Here is a 13,084-nt window from a genome sequence, read left to right as displayed (position 1 = left end):
TAAAGAAACACAAAAAATATCAACGTAATTTTTCTGCTTTAGTTGTTCACCATGTTTATTGCCTTTTTCTTAGGTGTTTTGTTTGACTATTACAAAAAAAAAGAACAGTACCGAAGTTGTAATTCCCAACTTTACCCTTAAAAAGATAGTAAACACTGTGAACAACCAAAGCAGAAAAATTGCATTGATTTTTATTTTATTTTAACCTAATTAAAGATCATAAAAAGAAAAATGCAACCTAATTTTTTGCTTTGGTTGTTTGCTATGTTTATTGTCTCTTTTTTATGTGTTGTGTTTGATTTTAAAAAACCAATTACAAACCTTGTAAAACCCAACGTTAACCTAATAAAAAAACACAATTTTTATGCTTTAGTTGTTCACCATGTTTTATTGTCTTTTTCTTCGGTGTTTTGTTTGACTATTACAAAAAAAGAACAATACCGAAGTTGTAATTCCCAACTTTACCCTTGGATGGAGACGCTATTTCACCATCAGTCCTTCCCCATTTACACTAATAATATATCCACAACACGGAATGAAAAAACACATATTTTGACGGCTATATACAATAAACAATTCCCAATTTCCATAAAAAGTGGAACAGGAGGCCCTGAAACACTACTATGTCCGAGAACCCCTTTTTAATCGGCATGCCCACTCGCACCCTATAGGGAGACGCTTCTATTATTTGAATATTTTCCTGATTGAAAAGAAGAAATTCTATTTTCAGATGTAAATATATTGCACTGAGTTCTGTTGACAGTAAATAATATTTAAATTATTACCATGAGGTGTTATTATTTGAAACTATTATTGGGATGAGTGACGGGCGTGAGATGTTTCCTGTATATTTTTCTCCATATACGATTCGAGTTTGCACTTTATCCGCCTTTGGAAAGAGTTTTTATTTATTTGTATTATGTTTTTTTTTTCTTTTTACACTTACGTCACCCTATTAGGCGAATGCATAATTGCGGCGAATCCCTCGTAAAGGTCAGAGATTCTCGGGCCTATTTCTCGATATCGGCCGATCCGCGAGAGAGAATTCCCTCAACAGATCGAGATAGTGGTTTCGGCCCTTCAGACCGTCGTCGGAGCGATTTAACAAACGGCCCAGCGTTCCAGGGAATTCTTCGGATTGCCGAGGATCCGCGATAGAATTGATCCTCGTGCCGGCGAGAAAAAAAAATCAATCCTCTTTTCCCCCCAGAACAGCATCACCGTCATGCCTTTAAAAGCGGATTCCTTTTTAATGAATGTAAACCTAATTGCTCTTCGCTCGTAAACATTTACACAATCGGTACTTGACAAGTCAACTTGAATTCGTAAGAGGTTAAATTGGCCGCCTTTTATAAATCTACCGTGTCATCTTCCTTTTACAACCATAAAAACGAACATTATTTTCAAAGATCATAAAAATAACCAGGCTAAATGGACTTATGCGCAATATTTTTTTCTAAATAGTATGATCAGCTTGTTAATTATATTACGTAAAGCCAATTTGTACCACGTGTTTTCTCCCTAGTTGATTCAAGTTGATTTCAAAACAAACCACCAAACCATATCAATTTTTAAAAAATTTACACGCAAACGAAAATGTTAGCAAATTATTGCCTTTGAAATACAAATAAATATAAACAGTAATCGCTGATTGTAGTTGATCAAAGAAATAGAATCATCCTAACATCAAAGGGACTCAGGTGCTAAAATCAACATAAAATTGCGTGAAATTTGGACGGCGTAAAAGAATATAAATAGATTTGTAGATGAATTGGTCGATAAACAAAATGATTGGTAGATTGATAAATATATATAGGTAGAGATATGAGAGTGCTTAAAGTCAATATAGATTGACCAATAAATAAAGAAATATATATATTATAAAGTTTTTTGGTAATTTACCGCGAGGCCTGTCTCGTCTTTCCTGCCACGGAAATAGAGCGCCAGAGTCGAGATAGACAGATAAATTAATATATAAATAGTTAACAAGAGCGAGTAAGAAAAAAAGAGAGAGAGAAAAGAGAAATGGCGAGAGAGAGAGAGAGAAAGAGAGAGAGTGAGAGAGAAATAGGGAAAGCCACAGATACATAGATGGGAGAAAGAGATACGAAATTCAGATAATTAATATAAATATAAATTTATTGTATAAAGGTATTGATGGATGGATAGATAAATAGATAGATAGAGAAAAGAGAAAGAGAGACAGAGAGATTGCGAGAGATAGAGAGATAGAGAGATAAAGAAATTGCGAGAGACAGAGAGACAGATAGATAAAGAGAGAGAGAGAGAGAGAGAGAGAGAGAGAGAGAGAGAGAGTGAGTTAGCTAGATAAAGGGATCCTTGATGTACTGTAGTACAAGGCCCAAGGACATAGAGAAATAGAAAAAGAGTGAGAAGGGAGGAAGAAAAAGAGATGAAAGAGAGAGAGAGGAAAAGAAAGAGAGAAAGAGAGAAGGAGAAATAGGGAGAGCCAGAGGGACAGAGATGAGAGAAAGAGATGCAAGATACAAATAATTAATACAACTAGAGAAATACAGATAAAGATATTGATGCATAGGCAGATAGATAGGTAGAATATATAGACACATTGACAGAAATATAGATAGATTCGTAGATATATATGTACACAGATAGATAGACAGATAGATAGATACAGACAGAGTGAAAGAAAGAAAAGCGAGAGAGAGAGAGAGAGAGAGAGAGAGAGAGAGAGAGAGAGAGAGAGAGAGAGGGCGAGAGAGGGCGAGAGGATGAGAAAGGTAGATAAAGGGATCCTAGATTTAGAGTAATACTAAGCCAAAGAAAATAGAGAAAGGGGAAAAGAGTGAGACTGAAGGAGGGAATGAAAGGCAGAAATGTAGATAGGTAAAGAAATCGTAAGTACAGATGGAATAGTGAAAACTTTCAATGAAACAAATACGAAAAGAGTAAAACATTGAATGAAAGTAAGTATGAACTCACAAGTCCACAAAAAAAACTGATCGACAAAATTTATTTTGTTTGTTTTGAATGAAATTCTTGGAAAATGTTTTGAACTTTGAAAATATTTAAATAATTAATTAGGCGTTAATAAAATTTATAAAAACAAATAACGTCTAGTTAATAAAGTTGATAAAACGAAAATGGTATCTAAAGCATAATCTTTCAGTGGGTAAACGCTATATTAATGTAGGAGATTTAATTTGAAAATCTCAACAAGTCAATAATTTTATTTTGTAAATAAATAACATAAGTTTCAACCGTTTAATGTTGGTCATTAGTCAACCCGTTGGCCGTTCTGGGAATGAAAATATAATTAACTTTTATTCTCTCAGGTTTCTCTATTCATTATTTTATTTAGCAGGGCCCGGGTGGGAGCGGAGTGGTCAGCATCTCGGTAACCTCACGCGGTGCCCTCTCTGTCAACTTTGACCCCCGTGTAAAATGAACCGTTAGCGAGAAATTAATTTGTAGACGGGCCAGCGCTTCGACCGATATGTAACAGAACGGATACACATGGCTTTGGAAATCCGGCCCAGTTTGTCCACGAACAAAAAAAATCAAAGAATTAAAACCCTCCGGCATTGGTGTCTTTTTCTATTTTCCCCGGGGTTCTTCTTCGGCTCTAACGGTCCGCGGGATGCGTAAGGATTGGGAACGGACTTTCAAGGATCCATCGCTTTGAAATCCGGCTTCGAAACCCCGACAAGGATGTTTCCTGGGATTCCTCTCGTAGATGTTTTTCCCATTTCGCGAGGCAACCACCGATAGCGTCTTTCTCCTTTTTTTTCTAACTTATTTTTATACATATAAAGTGCAAGGACGAATGAGTTTGAAAGTAACGTTTTAACTTTTTTTGAAGGATCCAGCTTAACAGGGACATTATTCATTTTTTTAAGAGAGTTTAGAGCTGTTTCTCATCCTCTGTAATGTATTGCTTTAATATTACACCATTGAAAATCACCATAAACGGTCAAAACTTTTTATTCTCGATATTTATGTATCATGCAAATGACAAAACGAACCACCATATGGTTCCAAATAGACAAAAAAATACAATCATATGGACATCCCTTAACAAGTCTAATTACTCATAAAACCATATTTAAGAATCGATCCAATGTTACACTTTTATGGCAGTAAGATTTTCTACATGCATGCTATAAAATAAAGGGTCCTACCTCAAAAATATTTCTCTGTTGATCTTTATTTCACCCTTTACTGCTCTCTCCCTCTCACTCCTTCTTTCCCTCTTTCCCACTTTCTAACTATCTGCCTCTCTCTTTCTGTACCTAGGTGACGTTTTGTGTATATATCTATCGTCACTCTCTTCCAACTTTTTCCGTCTGTCTCTCCCTTTCTGTATCTCTGTGGTAGTTTTTTCTCTCTCTGTCTCTATCTCTCTCTTTCTGGTTGTATGTGAAAGCTTACTTTTCTTTGCTCTCTTTGTCTCCCTTTCCACCTGCTTTACTGTTTCACTCTCAATCTCCAACTACATGTATATACCTGAGAGGCTTTTATGTTTTTCTCTCTCTCTCTCTCTCTCTCTCTCCACCACACACACTTAATAGATGTATCTAACTACATATCGTTGTGCCTTCGCCCTCTCATTCATTCTCACCCTCTACCACTATCTCCTTCTTCTCTTTTCCTCGTTTTCTTTCTCTCTCTCCACTCTCTTTCGTTCTGTCTATATTTTTGTATCTATGTGGCAGTTTATTTCTCTTTTTCTCTCTTTCTCTCTTTCTCTCTTTCTCTCTTTCTCTCTTTCTCTCTTTCTCTCTTTCTCTCTTTCTCTCTTTCTCTCTTTCTCTCTTTCTCTCTCCACTCTCTTTCGTTCTGTCTATATTTTTGTATCTATGTGGCAGTTTATTTCTCTCTTTCTCTCTTTCTCTCTTTCTCTCTTTCTCTCTTTCTCTCTTTCTCTCTTTCTCTCTTTCTCTCTTTCTCTCTTTCTCTCTTTCTCTTTTTTTCTCTCTCTCTCTCTTTATCCCCTCACATACTTAATAGATGTATCTAACTACATATCGTTGTGTCTTTGCCCTCTCATTCATTCTCACCCTCTCTCATTATCTCTTTCTCATCTTTTCCTCGTTTTCTTTCTCTCTCTCTCTCTCTTCCCTCTCTTTCGGTCTGTCTAAATTTTTGTATCTATGTGGCAGTTTTATTTCTCTCTTTCTCTCTCTCTCTCTCTCTCTCGCTCTCTCTTTCTGATGATGTCACAAATATTTAATTATTTTTAGTACTCTCGATACTACGATCGAATTTATTAGTTATTTTTGCGAGGATTACTTTAATGATGAATTTGAGTTTATTTACTCATTCAAGTCAATAGTTATTTATGAATTTATGTATATCTTACATCTATTATTTATTCATCTATTAAGTTGCTTGTTAAAATGAATTTTCGATAGTTATGTTTTAAATTTTGCTCTTACATTACAGTAATTCAGTTCACTTATTATTATATTATATTTGCTGACTCTACTGAATTATAATTTTTTGTTTTCTTGGTATTTAAATTGAACTACCAAGAGATAATATGTATTTAAATAATTAGCGGTGGTAGCAGGAAGAAAGGATGTACATGTCCTATGCTGTAACTTAATAAATCAAAACATCAAGTATCTCACTCTTTGTGGTTGTAGGTAACTGTTTTCTTTTCTTTGCGAGTGTATGTCTGTCTCCCTTTCCACCTGCTTTACTGTTTCTTTCTAATTCTCAATCATTCTATCTCATTCTTTCTCTTACTTTCCCTCTCTCTCACACACTTAATGTATGTATCTAACTACATATCTTTATGTATGTCTCTTTTTTAATTTCTCTTCTACTTTATTTCTCTTCTCCTGTGTGCCCTCTCACTCATTCTCACCCTCCCACAGTAACCTTTTCTCTCTTCTTTTACTTTGTCTGTCTTCCCTCTCTTTCCGCCTGTCCCTGAATTTTTGTATCTATGTGGCAAATTTCTTAGTTTCTCCCTCTTTCTGGTTGTACCTGACAGTTTTCTTTTCTATGAGTACATGTCTCTCTTTCCATCTTCTTCACTATTTCTCTCTAAAATTCTAACTACATGCATATACCTGAGAGATTTTGTTTTCGGTTTTTCTCTCTCATTCCCCATCACTAAATTTCCCTTTCTATCTCTCTTTTTCATTCTCTCTCTCCCCTCTCTTTCCGTCTGTATTTCTCTTATTCATGTGACAGTTTTCTTTTTCTCTCTCTTTTTCTGGTTGTATATGTCAGTTTTCCTTTTTTGTGAGTGTATGTCTCTCTGTCTCCCTTTCCACCTGTTTTGCTGTTTCTCACTAAGTCTCCGACTACATGTATATATCTGAGAGGTTTCGTTTATGTTTTTCTCTCTCACCCTCTCTCTCTCCCTAACACATCTTTATCCTCTCTCTTTTTCAATTTCTCTCCTACTTTATATTTCTTCTCCTGTGTGCCCTCTCACTCATTCTTACTTTCCTCCATTCTCCCTCCCGCTCCCTCTCTCTTTCTCTTTCTCTCTCTCTCCCCTCTCTTTCCGTCTGTATTTCTCTTATTCACGTGACAGTTTTCTTTTTCTCTCTCTTTTTCTGGTTGTATATGTCAGTTTTCCTTTTTTGTGAGTGTATGTCGTCTCTGTCTCCCTTTCCACCTGCTTTTCTGTTTCTCACTAAGTCTCCGACTACATGTATATATCTGAGAGGTTTCGTTTATGTTTTTCTCTCTCACCCTCTCTCTCTCCCTCACACATCTTTATCCTGTCTCTTTTTCATTTTCTCTCCTACTTTATATTTCTTCTCCTGTGTGCCCTCTCACTCATTCTTACTTTCCCCCATTCTCCCTCCCGTTCTCTCTCTCTTTCTCTTTCTCTCTCTCTCTCTCTCTCCCCTCTCTTTCCGTCTATTCTTACCTTTTTGTATATATGTGACAGTTTTCTTAGTCTCTCTCTCTCTTTCTGGTTGTACTTTTCTCTATTTTTTTCACTCTCTCTCTCCCCCCCTTTCTTTTTGTCTGTATCTCTTTTTGCGTATACATGGGATAGTTTTCTTTCTTTCTCTCTCTCTCTCTGGTTGTACCTGACAGTTTTCTTTTTTGTGAGTATATGTCTGTCTTTTTGCTTCACTTTATCTTTAAAATTTTTTAACTACACGTATATACCTGAGAGGTTTTGCTTACATTTTTTCTCCATCATTCTCACTCTATCTTCCTCTTTCCCCCTCTACATCCCATCATCACATTCTTAACATATGTATCTAACTACAAATTTTTATATCTGCCTCTTTTTCTATTTTTCTCTTGCTTTCTTTCTATTCTCCTGTGTGCCTCCTTCGATTTATATGCACCTCTTTTCAGAATATTATTTTCTCGCTCTCTGCCTTTCTGTACACCAGTTTGGCTTGTTCTATTAAAATATGTTTTCTATACCTCGTTCTTTCATTATTTTACATTTTGTCTTTTTAAACTTTTTTTTAATCTAGTATATATATTAATATCTTTCACCTTCGCCCCTGTTAGTATAAACACATTGAAGGTTTTTACAAGTGAAAAATTAAACAACAATTCTTATTCTCGAGAAACCTTGCCAGGCTAGATTTCAGTTATTGTCGTCTATGATTGAATTGAATAAAAATCTGAGCTTTTACCCGTAGGGCGAGAAGTAGGGCAGCGCACCTGATAAATGAGAGAGATGAGCTTGAAAGGCCCGTTAGGACTGGTTTTTATTTTGTTTTCTTAAATTAATTTCTCAATCCGGAGGTAGGAGTACCTGGGAAGTTTTGTTCTCAACGGTCCATGTAGAAAAATCATCAGTTCGTTCTTGATTTTTCCGTTTTGTTTCTCGACCTTTCATCTCTGTCGCTTGTCGAACCGACAAAGGTGCTTGAAAAACGATAACGGTCGAATTCTCTTAGCTACCATTACAGTTCGGCCCATTCGGCTTATCTTTATTATTCGACCGGCGGTCATCGGGTTCGGGCCAAAATCTAAACTGCTGCGAAAATGGGCCCGTAAATAGGAGGTAAAACGACGCACCGATCGGCTAATTTTTTTTCTCTCTCTCTCTCTCTCTCTCTCTTTCTTTCCCGGCTGTTATTCTTTTATGTATTAAAAGCGGGAACGGGACGATAGCCTCATATTGCACCGGTCCCGAAGGCTCATCCTGCCTGACCCCCGGGTCACATATGCTAATTCCTCCTTCTTCCCGTGGGATCATCTTCCCTACTATTTAACACCTGTAATAGAATTCTAAGTGGTGAACTTTTAATTTGATCCGACACCGGTAGAGATGGGGCTGCCATTAGACTTATTTCAGCTAAGAAACACGTCCGAATTAACTTGAGTATCACTTTCATTGTAGTTCACACGAATTCCGCAGAAAAGATGAAGATTCTATATTGAAAGTACCGAAATATTTCGGACTGTTAGACGAACGAGTGACAAACTATGAAAATAATGAAGAAAAATCTATCAATCCATAACCATCATAACTATTCGTGACCTACCTATCCACTTACGATATACAGGGTATTATTTTTAGACCTCCGGCTGAATTTCTCTTGAACTAATGACAGTATAAAACAAAATACATTTTAATATTTTTTAATCTAGTTTTAAATTTTTGCGCCATTGTTTTCAGCGTAAAACATCCTTTAAAATGATATATAAGGATGTACATGGTCGTATTTGAAATTTTGAACTTAAACTGGGCCTGAGGTACCCTGTATATTTTTTCTCCAAAAAAAGGCTAAAAATTTGAAACTACACAAAAAAATATTAAACACCTATTTTTTTATATAGCGTCATTGGTTCAAGAAAGCCGGGCCATCTAAAAACGACTCCCTGTATATAATTGTACAGTCGTAGCCGTAAAAAAAAGTTAAAAAATTAAGTTAATCACAGATTTACCCTGCAAATTGAATAAGGACATGGTGTCAGTTGAAAATCACATTTTATATGATTTAAGCATGATTTTCTTATTTCGAGTTGAATGAATGAATGAAAAAGTTAGATAACAAAAGAGAGTAAAAAAAATTGTACATAAACAAAAAGCACATTTCGGCAATGGTTATCAACCGTCTGCCGGAGTCGGACTATACATTTTTAATAAACAAGGAAAATATTTCTTCTTAAGGAATAAACAAAAGAGAGAGAAAAAGCTATATAAATAAACTAAAATAACAACATATCTATTTATGCACATATAAATGAATAACCAGGGTGTCTCTGATATATACAGTAAACATTTAATAGTTGAAATAAAAAACAAGCGTTTTCCTGTAGTTCCAGGCTTCCATCGCAAACTTTACCAGATTTAAAGACTCGGGGTTATTTAATAAAGAGATTAGGTGCTCTCTCGTCAACGTGGGCAAGCCTATATGCCGTGCTCGGAACTCTGCTAAAACTGGGCATTCTGCTAGAAAATGAAAACAGTCTTCTCGAGCCTGCCTGTTGCAGAGAGAGCACCTATCAGAACTATTGACTCTTGTGGGGTTATAATTGAGGTACAGTAACTCGCACCTAATTTTGAAAAACCAGCGAGCTAGCGGAATGGACGGAATTTTAGAATATTGCGCTATGTTCAAGAAAGGTTGACTGATATTAAGGTCCTTATAGAGCAAAAATCTAGAGGAATTCTGAGCATGGAGGAAACATTTCACTGTGTGAGATGTGCGGATATTGTTAATCAATTTTGAATGTAAAAGTGGCCACTCTTTGAGATTGTCCAGGGAAAAATTGTCATTCAGCTGAAATTGTTGAGCCAAGTTATTCCAGGAAGAAAACCATGATATTTTGGATCTTATGATTTCCAGCGCTGTATTCTTAGGAAGGCGGTAGTTAGGAAGATTTAGGACCCTGTAGACATAGGAAGTATGTAACTGTAATGTAAATTGAAACAAAAGTTCAACGGAGGTTTCGAGGTAGATCATGTAGTTAGGCGTGAAAGAAGGGAGGTGATAAATTTTACGGATAAAATAGCGTTGTAGGGATTCAACTGTTTCATAGCGCTGGAAACCCCAAGCCTGGGAAGCGTAGGACACAATCGAGCGGCAAACAGCCAAAAACAGCCTATATTTGCTGCACACCGGGACAAGATTATTGGAAGTGAATTTAGCCCAAATTGAATTCATTGCATATTTTGCAATATGAGTTTTTCGCTTGAGGTGAACATTGAGTGAAAGTTTAGGGGTAAGAATTAGGCCCAAATATTTATACTCATTGACTGTTTCAATGCGAGAGCCCTTAAAATACCAGCGTTCATTAGCCGCAAGCCTGCCTCCCCTACGAAAAACCATAATTTTGGATTTGTTTAGGTTCGAGTTATTGCATGCATGATAAGAACGTCTCAAGGATGAACATTGATAATTATTAATTTAAAATCTCAGATTAAATAACCCGATCAATTTAGAGCTTGATGATATTCAAAAAGTATTAGAAGTTGGATTTTTCTCCAAAAATTTACCGATGTTTGGATCAAGATGTGCCGTGTGGATATAGGTCGGAGTTGAAATTTTAAAGTTGACCTCGGCCTGAGATATGCTGTACCATTTTTCTACAAAAAAGTTAAAAATTTGAAACTCTACAAAAAAAAATATTAAAGACGTTTTTTTCCAGAGAGGCCATCTAAACAGCTAAACAGGACACCCTGTATATAATTGTATTGTAGGAGCCATAAGAAAAGTGGAAAATTAATTTAATGGCCAAAAATGTATAATAAAATGGTGGGATCAGGACAGTTGTTTTAGACCTTGTGAGAAGAAATAAAAAAATAAACCACAGCAAAAAAAGTACAAATAAACACCTTTTCACTATTTTTTGAAAATAAAAATGAATAATACAGAATAAATTCCTTTTTTTTAATTAATAATAAATAATACAAAATAGATACCTTTTCTATATTAAAAATGAATAATACCGATTAAAAGCTTTTTTAAAAATTAAAAATTAAAAATTAAAAATACTAAACCAATACTTTTTCTTCGATGAAAATTAATGTCATTGAGCCGGCAATAGTACAGAAAATCAATTTACAGAAATAAAATAATGAAAATAAAAATGTTCTTGGGACAAGTGATTACCCTGCCAGTGCAGCTCGATGAAAGTCGAAATAGCTGTCGAACTCAATCGAAGCCGGTTGCCCAGTCCGATGTGCCAGAAAGATTTCCTCTCCCAGAAAAAAGGCCGTTGAATCCTGAGATATATATTTTGTCGTCCCCGGGGAAAAAAGGCGAGAGCGCAGAACCGCAAAAACGGGCAGCAACTTGTCAGGACGCCACGCGTTCCTCGTCTGCCGGAGCCGCCGCGCATCAAGCGAATTCTGGTGCACTCGCGCTCCAATTTGAAAGTTGTTATAAATCTNTATATATATATACGTTTTTCCTTGCTTATCCAACATTTTCATCTCTCTACTTATCTGGTTCTCTCCTTCTCCCTAATTTTCTCTCCATTTATCTCTGTATTTCTTTCTTTCTCTCTCTCTCTCTCTCTCTCTCTCTCTCTCTCTCTCTCACTCTCTTTTACATTTACGGTAACTTGTAAATAACATTACTAATCATTTCATTAATATTTTATTTCATTTTTAAATGGTAAAATCATGTTCCAATTCTAGAAGTTTCCTAATATAGTTTTCAAGAATCTTACGAATCTAAGTCTAATTTTGTTTCTATTACCTGTATCCTTATTTATCTTTAACATACTTAGCCAAAGTCTATTTGTTCTTGCGTTGTTATTCAATAATAATTCGCTCTGTATAAAAATATAACTTACAAGATTAACTTACTCTCAAGGGGGCGTCGGTGGCCGCAACGGTTTAGGCGTTGACACGGCGCGCATCACTGTAAGGTAAAGGTCCCGGGTTCGAATCCAGCGGCCCTGCATTCGAACCCGACATACTTACAAATGGACTATAGTCAATTACTTCATTATTGATTTTACAATAATTTCTTATTTTTATTTTATGTCTGATGCGACTATAAACAAATAATATAATTATAATTGCAGGTTAAGTGTAAGAAAGAGCCTAAAGACATAATATTTGCGTATATTTTAACAAATAAATCGTTAATGAATCAAATAATCTTGTTCTTATTTCTATGTCCATCTTTTCTCTCTCTCTCATTCCTTTTTTCTCTCTTCCCTACTATCTAGGTGTATGTCTCTCCCTCTTTCTGTATCGATGTGACAATTTTTTTGTGTGTATATCTCTCTCCCTTTTCTATAATTGTATCTTTTCAACTTTTACTACATACAGAGTAGACTCTAATGAACAGATGCAAAAGTTGCTCTTTTATAAATCAGTTCAAATAAAAAAAATGAATATATCTTTCATTAATTATGCCTCTTATACTTTACAGGATTATTTTCACGAGTGATTTGAATTATGAATTAACAAAAAAAATCCGAAAAGTGTAATAATATGCGTATATATAATATTAACGAATATTAATTCGTCCTAAATTTAAAATCTGATGATAAAATATATGATAAATATAAGCTACCCTTAAAATGCAAGATGTACAAAATTTAGCAACTGGTACTTCAATTTACAAAAAGGTTCAATGTGTTAAATATATAAAACTCCAACACAATACTTTTATAAAAATTAAAAATTTTTATAATGTACATAATATTAATAATCAACATTCAAGCCAATTGCTAATTCAAAAACAAAAAACATCTTTTTTACTGAAAACCATTAGGAATTAAAAAAATTAATAATTAAAAACTTATTCAAAAATATACTAAAAGAAATACCAATTGGAAAATATGTATAATTATCAATGCATATGTTGTACAGCGGTGGGAGAGTAGTTAGAAGGTCCGAATCGTATTTGCCTCTAGCTCTGGGTTCGAATCCCGCCATAGCCCGTTTTTTAATTGAGAATCGTACGGAAAAAGTACACCTCGTTAAGGCGCATTCCAGTATGACAGAAATTACTTTAATAAATAACATTTAATTATCCGGTCCTTAAACAGCAGTAATAAATGACTAGTTGTAACATTTTAAAAAGGGATTTGAAAGATGCTTATAGTTTAATAGGCATTCAAGGAGAATGAAAGGAAGCAAATTGACTGTTTTTTTCCTCCTCCTTATCTCTGTCTACGGCATGAGCAAATACATCGG

This window comes from Cimex lectularius, unplaced genomic scaffold (genome assembly GCF_000648675.2).
Source record: "Cimex lectularius strain Harlan isolate CLEC.00 unplaced genomic scaffold, Clec_2.1 scaffold109, whole genome shotgun sequence".
In the NCBI taxonomy this organism is placed as follows: domain Eukaryota; kingdom Metazoa; phylum Arthropoda; class Insecta; order Hemiptera; family Cimicidae; genus Cimex; species Cimex lectularius.
The sequence above is the reverse complement of the archived record's forward strand: the minus strand, read 5'-3'. Positions refer to the sequence as shown.